A 9,088-nucleotide genomic window follows, 5' to 3' on the forward strand; every position below is an offset into this window, starting at 1 on the left:
GGCCCCTCCCCCACTGCCTGGTCCCGGGCTCAGCAGGAACCGAAGCCGTGGGGTCCCCCAGCACTAGCTCCGTGAGGGGACGGCGAGGCCCCGGCCCCATCCCCCGACCCCATCCCCCATGCGGCGGCGGCGGCTTTCCCTGGAACCGGCAGAGGGTGATGTCACCACGGCCCCCCTTCTGCATCAGACTGACCGACACGACCGTTGGGATAAAAACTAGAAGGTTTGCCTCCGAGTGTCTCACGTCAGTCAGCTCCACACTCAGCACTCGGCCGTGCAGACCTCTGGCCATTCATCAGAGGGAAATCGTTTGAATTCAGAGAGATTCATGGTCCACGCTGAGCTCGAGCAGAAACGGTTACAGGAATCCCCCTAATGGATCCAGTTCGCACATTTCAAATTTCCCTCCGATAAGACTCGGTGCCCCCGGGGCATCAGGGTTCAATCCAGGGGCCAGCTGCCCCCAACCAGGAGTAAAGGCAGGAGGGGCACCGGCTACGGAGAGAAAGCAGGTCTTCCTCCTCCTCGCTCCGCCCACAGTACCCGCACCCCGCCCTCCGGCCTGCAGGCCACCTCCCACCCACCACCCACCCTCCCCTGAATGTCCTCACCCTCCCGCCCTTCCCCCACTGTCCACGGCGGGGGGGGGCACGGGGAACGGGGAGCGAGCGGCTCCAGGTGGCACGACCGATGCCTCTTCCGCTGTTGCCCATTCCGATGGCTTTGTCTCCAAACTGGAGGAGTCTCGAGTGTCCCTAAACGTTCCTTCTGCCCCCCCAGACCTTCACCCCAAACACAGTGTGGACGTCATTGTGCTGTCAGGCCCACTGACTGAAAAAACAAGGGAGCCCAGCCCTGGCCAGTTTTCTCAGTGGTTAGAGCGTTGCTCCCCCCCCCCCACCCTCACCCCCACCCCTGAGACCAAAGGGTCGCAGGCTCAATTCCCAGACAAGGGCAGGTGCCTCGGTTGCAGGTGCGATCCCCAGCCCCCGACAGGGTGTGTGTGGGAGGCAACCAACCGATGTGTCTCTCTCACATCGATGTTTCTCTCCCCCCCCCACTCCCTTCCACTCTCTCTAAAAAATATCCTGGGCTGAGGACTTAATTTTTTAAAAAAATAAAGGGGCCAAATCCGGGACAGGTGCCCTGGCCGCGTGACGGCAGGCAAAGGCTTTTCTAAGGAAATGGGAGTCTACCTTCACCTCCGTCACCTCAGCCTGCAGCTCTGAGCCGCCTGCTTGGTCGCTGTAAGTGCTGCGCTTGCGGCGAGTGAGGCCACTTCACACGTGACCATGCAGAGAACCCACGTCCCAACATCACGTCAAGAGACGGGCGACACCTGCCGGGAAGGGCTGGGCGACCGCGTCAGGATTACACGCAACTCAGTCTAGATGATGACTTAACAGCAGACATCCCGTGACCAATTTTACTGTTTTCCTCGGCAGGTAATTAAGGTGTAGATTTTAAAGAATAAAAGTGTATGCAAAGGCATCTGCCTTTTATTGACAAACTAGAGGCCCGGTGCACAAAGTCCGTGCGAGAGCAGACCTTCCTTCCCCGGCCGCCGGCACCGGCCTCCCTCCGGCACCCGGGACCCGGCCTCCCTCCCAGCCCCGGCTCCGTCCGGAAGGACGCCCGGGCTAGTTAGCATATTACGCTTTTATTATTACAGATGCCAGTTTGCCATGTAAAACTGTCCTGCTTTATGCAACCAGTGAGCATTTCCGTTCAAACAAATCTAAGGATCAACCATTTTACCAAAAACGCAGGGGGGACCCCGTTTTTCAAACTCGCTGCAGACTGCGCCTCAGCAACGCGGCCCCGCAGTTCCCTGACCGGGTGGGAATGAAACGTCCTGGCCGAGGCCTCAGTCCGTCTCCCGGGTCTGCTGGGACACGGGGAGATCTGTAACGCTCTCAACAAGAAAGAAAGAAAATGGAAAATAAACAAGAGCCCAGGACCCGGGGAGCAAGTGTGCGTGAGCGCGGGCTCTGCCTGGGGCTCCACGTGTCGGAGTCTGAGGGGGGCAGGGACGGGAAAGGGCGGCACCGAGGTCGACGGCGGATGTTCAACTTGCTCCCGCCCGACGTCTCCAGGGAAACGCCACGTCTTTGGAAAGGCGATCCCAGTAAGAAACCCGTGGCTGAAACCGCCCAGCCGATGCTGTCGGGGAAAGCCTGACACTGTCATCTGCAGAAGGACCCTCACCGTCTCCAGGAGGCCAGAGCCACGGCCACCCCACACGGGCCACGGCCACCCCACACGGGCCATGGACACCCCACACGGGCCACGGCCACCCCACACAGGCCATGGACACCCCACACGGGCCATGGACACCCCACACGGGCCACAGCCACGCCACACGGGCCACGGCCACCCCACACGGGCCATGGACACCCCACACGGGCCATGGACACCCCACATGGGCCACGGCCACGCCACACGGGCCATGGACACCCCACACGGGCCACAGCCACGCCACACGGGCCATGGACACCCCACACGGGCCACGGCCAGCCCACACGGGCCACGGCCACCCCACACGGGCCACGGCCAGCCCACACGGGCCACGGCCACCCCACACGGGCCACGGCCACAGGCCTTTCCCAGCGCTCAGCGTGGCTTCACTCAGCGTCGTGTGAACACGCAGGTCGCACCCAGCACCTGCCCCGTGAGAATTACGATTCAGCACAGCGTCTACCAGGTAATTGGATGAGCTTCCGTTTAGACTAAGCAAGTAATCGGCCCTCTTATCAGCTCGGAATCAGATGCGATAAGCATTTTCCCATAAACATACCCAGCTAAGGAGACTTCCCATCACAACCGCATTCATCAGACCAGCCGCAAATTCCCGGGACTTGGTAAAAGCCCGAGTTGGCGCGAGGATTATTGGGCTCCTGATGGATATTGAAGAGAAACGCTCGCTGCTCTTCCTGGAAAAGCGCGTGGGCTCAGTTCAATGTTAATTAACAACCAGAGTTCTTGAAAATTACAAAACCTTTAAAAGCTCGGAATCATCAGTATTCTTCTCCCGAGTCTCAAACTTTTAAAGAATGACCAAGGGCAAGTCCGGCCCGGTGTGGTTTTCATCCGTCTCAGAGGCTCCGGAGAACTGAGTTCCCCATGGAGGGCACACACCCGGTTACAGGTGCCCCAGCTTTGGGGGGGCGGGGGGTGCCAGAGGTGGCCAGTCGGTGTGTCTCTCTCTCATATCAGTCTCTCTCTCTCTCTCGCTCTCTCTCTCGCTCTCTCTCTCCCCCTCCCCCTTCCACTCTCTCTGGAAATCAAGGGAAAGAGTATTCTCGGGTGAGGACTTAAAAAAAGAAAAAGAATGCCTGCAGTTGCTGCTTTCCCGGACCGGGGAGCACCGGTCATTCAAACGCATGTGATTTGAAAAAGTGGATTCAAGAGCCGGACTCAGCAGCTCCCTGGGCCAAGCCCAGTGCTCCCCAGCCGGGAATTTCCTCGGAACCGGTTAGTCCCGTGTTTCCTTTTCGTAGGGGCTCTGCCCAGCGGCGGCTGTGTCTGCAGAAAAGGTGCCGCGCTGCCGTGAAAAGAAAGGTGTTTGGCGGAGGGAGGAGGGTGTGTCCGCGAGCGTGTGCTCGTGTGGCCGACGGGTGCGGATCACTCTGTCCCCGTGACTTAGCGGACGTGGGAATTACCCCGGATCCACTAGGATTAATTTAATACAAGAAATTAACCAACCGGCACAAATGGCCGTGCAGGTGACGGGACAGGACCACCCGCCCTGGAGAATCACGCGGGACGCCCCCAGCCCCTGGGGCTCGCAGACGGCCGGGAGCCCCTCGGAGAGCAGCTGCCTGGGGTTGCGGACTCAGGTGTTAGGGGACTTCACAGTAAACGCCCCCCCCTCCCCGACGGTCAGTTACATTATGGCTCCTCCAACTCCCCATAAGGGTCTTGATTCGTGTGTCCCCTTTCCTGAAAAACTGAGACAGGAAAATAAACAATTAAAGATATTTTCCGCCCAGACAGCATGGCTCAGTGGTTGAGCACCGACCTATGAACCAGGAGATTCCTGGTTTGATCCCCGGTCAGGGCACAGGCCCGGGTTGTGGGCTCCATCCCCAGTGGGGGCCGTGCAGAAGGCAGCCGATTCATGATTCTCTCTCGTCATGGATGTTTCTATTTCTCTCTCTCCCACTTCCTTCCCCTCTGAAATCAATAAAAATGTGTTTTTAAAAAACCTATCCTATCTAATAAAAGACAAAAGGGACTTCGGGGAGGAACATGTACAGAAAGACCACTCGCCATTCATCCTTGTACCCTCCCCCCCCCCCCCCAGTCACCCAGGGAACGGGCCTGCCCACAGCACGGGCGACCCTCTCATCTCAGGAACCGTTTTCCCAGAACCATCGGGCCTCTCAGAGCGACAGAAGCCCGGGAAAGCCCGCCAGGCGCCGCCGGCTCTGCGAAGCGCGTTGCCGTTTCCCCGAACACACAGCGAGAACTGAGTGGCGGGCCGTATGTCGAGTCTGGAGTCGGATTAAAAGCAAATAATTAAAGCGTTCCCTCCTCCATCCAGACTGCGCGGTGCTGCTGGGCGGACACGGGCGGCCTGCGTGCGCTGACGGCTGCTGCCTTTCATTTCCCGGAAACCAGCCATCTTGTTAGCGGGATGGTGTCTGGACGTTGTGTTCTCTCGGTGGGTGCCAAGTGTTCAGTCAGAATTCATCTCGCCTGCCACCGCCCCCCCGCCCCCACGGACCTGCCAGAATGCGGGGGAGCCCGCCTTGGGGGGCAGGTGGAAGCATCTGAGAGACTGCGCCTGGCACACGGATGTCGAAGATTGAAGTTATTGTTGATGGTGTGTGTGTGTGTGTGTGTGTGTGTGTGCGCGCGCGCGCCTTGTCACTCGCCCCCCTAAATTCCTACTGACAGTGGCTATACGGCCCATTATTCTTCAATGAGGAGAGGCATTGCCAATGTTTCTTTTTCTCTGTTACTAGAGGCCGATGCACAGAATTCCTGCAAACAGCTCGGCCCTCGCAGCCGCGGCGGCTGCCTCCGCTCCATCTGGGAGGTTGTCCGGAAGGTCGCCCGGAAGGTCATTCGGACGTCCCGTCTAATTAGCGTATTACACTTTTATTATTATAGACGAGAAGTTGGTAAGCTTTTGTTGAAATGTTTAACATCCGGGAAACAACACTGGAGGCCAAGGTTTCAGTAGGAAAAAGTAGTAACAGAACTTCTAAAAATAATAAGATTTCTTGCCCGGCTGGTGTGGCTCCGTGGCTGAGCGTCGACCTATGAACCAGGAGGTCAGGGTTCGACTCCCGGGCACAGTCCCAGCGTGCAGGCTCCATCCTCAGTGTGAGGCACGCAGGAGGCAGCCAATGCATGATTCTCTCTCATCACTGATGTTTCTCTCTCCCCCCTTCTCCCTCTTTGAAATGAATACAAATATATTTTAAATGTTTTTAATAAAAAAAAAATAAAGTTACATGTAAATGTGAAAAGAAGAAATGCAATTATTTGCAAAATAATACCCTTACCACGTGCGTGCGTCTCCTGGAGGCCTGCGTGTCCGTGTCTCTGTCCTGCTCACCCGGGTAATGAGCGCAGTGTTTCCCTGGCTCCGTCTCTGCCGCTGTCCGTCCGTCCGTCCGTCCCGGACACACCCTCAGCCCACGCCTGCACCCCACGCTCGCTCCCAGGAGGTGTTCGCAGCAGAATTCGTGAGCTTATAGCCGGTTCCACGGGGGAGAGGTGTGCATGGCGCATCCCGCAATAAAGAAAACCACACAACAGTCTCCATTACCATGTATGTCCTCCCTCGCGTCCGTATCTAGCTCAGCCGCACGGGTCTGTCCATGTTGCCCTGGGCCCTTCCCTCATCAGCCCCACCTCTTCCTGCAGCTACTGCTCAGCCACCCCACCCTGTTATGCAAAACCATTCGGCTCTTTCCTAGCTCAGACCCCACACCCAGCCGTCCGGCCGTGCGACCGTCCGACCGTCCCGAGGAGACGATGCCTGGATGCAGTGACGCCCCCTCTCCTTGGAGGCTCCTGTCTGGCCCGGGAGTGGCCCCGAGAGTCACACACGCTCTCCCCTGCGTGCGCCCCTCCCCGCCCCCCTCCGCCAGCCCCCGGGGGCTCGCCGTGAGGGCTTCTCGGCGGAGTGGGAAGGAAAGAGCCCCTCGGTATTCTCTGTGCATAACACTCCCCTCTCCTATTGCTCACACCGTACATGGGGGATCCTCCAGGTCCGTGCTGGCTGGTGCTCTCTCTTTGTGGGAAGCTACTCCTTACGCTGCGAGGAGAGAGCAGACAGATGCGTACACACACTGCTCCTGGAGGAGTAGCTTTTGGGCAGCGACGTGTGTCCTGGGGTGTTTGCTCCCTGATTCCCGGAGCTGGGATTGCTGACATCCTTTATCCATGTGGGCTCTCCCCGCAGAGTGGAAGGAAATACCCCCGTTCGCTCTGACTCCGCGTGGGTGGCCTCCTGGTGTGGCCTCCCACGGAGATGTTAGAGCCTTTTGTTCGAGCACGAACACTGTGTGCACCTGTTCGCCGGGTGATCCCGGGACCCACAGGTCACGGGGGAAGCTCTTGTCTTGACGACGTGGAGTTCTGTGCGTTTTCCCGGCCACGGCCTTGCGTGACTTCTGGTAAACACACTCCAGACGATTTCTGTTATTCGTTTGCGGAGGCGCCACACATCGCCACACACGTGGGGACTGACTAGGAGGGTGGGCCAGAGGCCTGGCCTGTGGGGCTGGGTCCGGCGCTCGCGCCCCACACTGGGGATCAAGCCCGCAACCTGGGCCTGTGCCCTGACAGGGGCTCAAACCGTGACCTCCCGGTTCATGGGTCAACACACAACCACTGAGCCACACCAGCTGGCTATCCGTTCATGTCAGGGACATATGAAACATTCACCAGGAGAGACTGAATTAAAAGCCAATGAAATTTTAAACGGTAAGCATCGCGGCATAATTCAAATCAGAAACTAGTGCTTTTTCTAAAGATAAATAAATTGATGAACTTCAAGCCTGACCAGTTACCAACATCAAAAACGAACAGGGATCTGACCACAAGCACCAGCGACAGTAAAAAGGCACTTAGAGACCGAGGCGAACAGTTCTCCCACCAGTGAAACACCGTGGCCCCCACGGACCAGCCCTCAAAGGACACGAACCGCCAAAAGGCCCCAAGAAGAGACATCGCCTGAGTGGCCTGTGCCTGTCAAATTGTGTCCTTGACAACCTTCTGCCGATAAAACCATCGATGGCGGGGTTTCCGGCAAACCCTTCGCTAAGGAATAACACGGGCTCCGCGTCACCGGCCCCGGAAATGGGAGAGGAGCAGGGGTGACCTCGCTCGGGGGCCTGCTGAGAAACAGGGCGCTGACTGCGAGACGTGGAGGCGGCGCGCCCTCAGCTCCGGGTGAGCGCGTGCACCAGGTTATCCCGTCTCCGGGGACTCAGAACACCGAGCGCCGCCCCCCGGCCCGCCCCCCGGCCGCCAGCAGGTGCACGCCCAGCGCCCTCCTACCTGCACTTCAGGGCAGCCTCGCGGAGGGGCCGCCGCCGAGGCCGCGGTGGCTGAGGACTCGCGTGTGCTTTGCCAGGGGAAGGAGCCCAACTCAAGAGGCCGCACAGGGCAGGTGCCGGGACGGGAGGTTCTGGAAAACAAAACTGTGTGGTGAGAGCGGCAGTGGCCGCTGTCGGAGGTGGGGGGAGGGGGCGGCCAAGCGAGGCACCAGGAACGGCTGGGGGTCATGGACCCGTGAGGTCTCGTTTTTATTATTATTATTATTATTACGTTTTTATTTTTTTTTAGAGAGAGTTAGGGAGAGAGAGAGAGAAAGACATTAAGTGGTGGTCACGCCCTCACGCCGTCACACCGTAACGGCTCAGACACTCAGCACCGGGGAGAGAGAAATGGGGACCAGCCAGGCTGCGGCCCAGGAGAGGGACAAGCCACCTGCCCCACGGTCCCGGGCGCCAGTGGCTGCACCTGCGCCTGTGGCCGGGAGAGGGTCCTGGGTGCCTGCAGCCGGCCAGAGGGAGGGAAGCCCAGGTCCCAGGTGCCTGCAACCGGCCGGAGGAGGGGATCCCGGGTCCCAGGTGCAGGGCGAGGCAGAGGCAGTTAGGGCAATCAGGCCAGCAGGGGAGCCGTTAGGGGCAGGCAGGCAGGCAGGCGAGTGGTTAGGAGCCAGAGGTTCTGGATTGCGAGAGGCAGTCAGACATCCCCCGAGGGGTCCTGGGGTGGAGAGGGTGCAGGCCGGGCTGAGGGACAGTCCCCCCCACCTGCATGAATTTCGTGCACCGGGCCTCTAGTTTCATAAAAACACCAGGCCTCCCACAGCAGGTCCGTGGCTCCTAAGGAAAAGGTGTAGCAGGAACCTCGCCCTGGAAGGTAACTGGTAGGAAACGGAGAGGTGAAGAGCCCCAGGTCCCTGGGAGATGTTTTAGTTTCTCAGACACCATCCCAACCCCTTCACGTCTTCACACAGGGATTAAGGCCCCAGGGCAGGGCACCTCCTCACCCCGAATCTCTGTCAGGGTTAACTGCCAAGGCCGCGCCTTCCTCACGGCTTAATTATGTCTAATCAATTCAGTTCTCGCTTTTTGCAAAGCAGACGTGTCTTTTATGAGCCAATTTAACACCGTTCTGAATACTTGCGTGTAAAGTGAATGACTGCCTGGTTCATGCCATTACGTTAGCGTCTTTGATAACATCAGGGACACGTATTTCAGAAATTGGGGGTTGGAAAGAACGCAGCAAATATTTCAAGAGATTTTTTTAAAAAGAGTTAATACTCACTGATAAAATATTAGTTAATAGGCCCGGCCAGCGTGGCTCAGGGGTGGGGCGTCGACCTAGGAACCAGGAGGTCACCGTTCAATTCCCATCAGGGCACAGGCCCGGGTTGCGGGCTGCGTCCCCAGTGTGGGGCGTGCAGGAGGCAGCTGATGGATGTTTCTCTCTCTCCCCCTCTCCCTTCCTCTCTCTCTAAAAACAAAAAGTTAAAAAAAAATAGTTAATAGGAGAGAAATGCCACATGTAAAGAGGAAAAACGGGCCGGTTCCAGCGGAGCGGAGGCGGACGGGCACAG

This window comes from Myotis daubentonii, chromosome 12 (assembly GCF_963259705.1).
Source record: "Myotis daubentonii chromosome 12, mMyoDau2.1, whole genome shotgun sequence".
Classification (NCBI taxonomy): domain Eukaryota; kingdom Metazoa; phylum Chordata; class Mammalia; order Chiroptera; family Vespertilionidae; genus Myotis; species Myotis daubentonii.